Below are 1,967 nucleotides of genomic sequence, written 5' to 3' on the forward strand. Positions count from 1 at the left end.
TAATACCAGTGACAACATCTGGCGAATCCTCTTGCTCTTGGCGATTGTTGATAGCATATAAGCGGTTTGTTCCTCTGCCAGTACCGGAAGTAGCCCCTCTAGGTCCAGCTCTGTCTGGTGGAGCAACTGAAGAAGATTGGGCTCTATTACCCCCATTACCATTACCTTGCCTGTTCTTTGGACACTCTCACATGAAATGCCCATTCTCACCACACTTGAAACAACCAGTGGAGCCCTCACGACAAGTACCTGAGTGGTTCCTACCACACTTGGTGCATCCAAAAGGCTTACTACCCCCTTGCACCACACTAACCTGAGAATAGGCAGGTTTAGCTCAGGAATTCTGACTATTGTACTCACCTTTGTTCCTAGGTGCAGGTGTACTAGTAGATGATGGAGTTGGTCCCTTCTGTTTCTATTGGAAAGATGACCGGTTGGCAATACTCTTCTGCAGCCCGAACTCATTCCCTATCTTAGCTCGCTTGTTCTTCAACTCTTCTCTATCCCTTAGCTTCTCTTCCTCAACCTGCTGCACATATACCATTAACCTTGAGATGTCCATGTCCCCAATAAGCATTGTTGCCCTACCTTCCTTACTCGATAGACGAGACAACCCAGAAACAAACAAGCTCATTCTACTCTTCATGTCTACAACCATCTCCAGAGCATAATGGTATAGTTGGGTGAACTTCAATCCATACTCATGAACACTTATTGTCTCCTGTTTAAGGGTAAGAAATTCTCGTACCTTAGCCTCTTTCAGTTCTCGGGGGAAGAAAAGCCCCAAGAAAGCCTCCTCAAAACCAGCCCAACTCGCAGGTTGTGCATTCTCACCTCTACCCTATTTCCATTGGTCAAACCAAGTCCTAGCAACATTCTTCAGTTGATATGCAACTAGTTCAACTCGCTCAGTATCGGCAATATGCATGACCTCAAATACCTTCTTCAACTCTTCAATAAAGTTCTTCGGATCCTCAGTAGTGCTTGAACCAGTGAAACTTGGAGGGTTCATCCTCAAGAACTCACAAATCCTTGAAGTGTTAGCCCCTTCTTGTCGAGCTCCTCTTTGCTTCCTAATCTGGTTAGTCACAGCTTGACTCAACATCCTACTTGCTTCTCTGAACTCAGAAGAATGGTCTGGGCTTTCGAAAAGATGAAGATGCAAGGGGTAAAGAGACAGTCTTTTGAACAACCAAGCTGACACAAGGATTCTAGCTCGCACCCACTTAGAGCAAATGGAGATTCTTGGATGGGGAAAAGCGACAGTGACTTCCCCTTAAGGTTGCACTTTAGGTGCATATGGTAACTCTTGCTCCTTAACATTACGTCTAGCAGGGCAACCTCTGACAGCTCTTCAGGGAGGCATGATTATCTGAAAACACGCGCAAGCACGATTTTGAAGGAAACTTTTTAGAGATCAACTCTAACGCACGAAATGAGTGTGAAAGAAGTGAGAAATTTTCCTAAATGCTATAGCCTTCTAATTATAGATGTGGCGCGATACACACCGATAACCAGGACTCTACAGACACCTCTTCATAGACACCTTAGGACTCTTGAACTCTGTGCTCTGATACCAAGTATGTCACACCCCGACCCTACACCCCGGACGTGGCTGGCACTCGAGAACCATTGTTGGTCCCAAGCAAACCCTTGGCCTGGCTTACTTACTCAGCGGAAGACTTAAACTTCAGAAATAACCTCAAATAAAGAACTTATGAAAAATCTTAGAATATCTTTAAAGAAAGCATTCAAATTATCCAAAATGGCTACTTAAGTCTCATAGCAAAACATCTAAAATACAAAGCTAAAATACTCAAACTAATTGTCTGACTATCTATGAAGCCTCTAAAACAACTTAAATGGATGTTGGGACAAACCCACAACATCCTAATGAACTGATAATAAAACTGAAAGCAATAAAAAAGAGTCCTTCGGAATGCAAGGAGGCTCACCAACTGACTCTG

This window comes from Solanum tuberosum, unplaced genomic scaffold, assembly GCF_000226075.1.
Source record: "Solanum tuberosum cultivar DM 1-3 516 R44 unplaced genomic scaffold, SolTub_3.0 scf00027, whole genome shotgun sequence".
NCBI classification, from domain to species: Eukaryota; Viridiplantae; Streptophyta; class Magnoliopsida; order Solanales; family Solanaceae; genus Solanum; species Solanum tuberosum.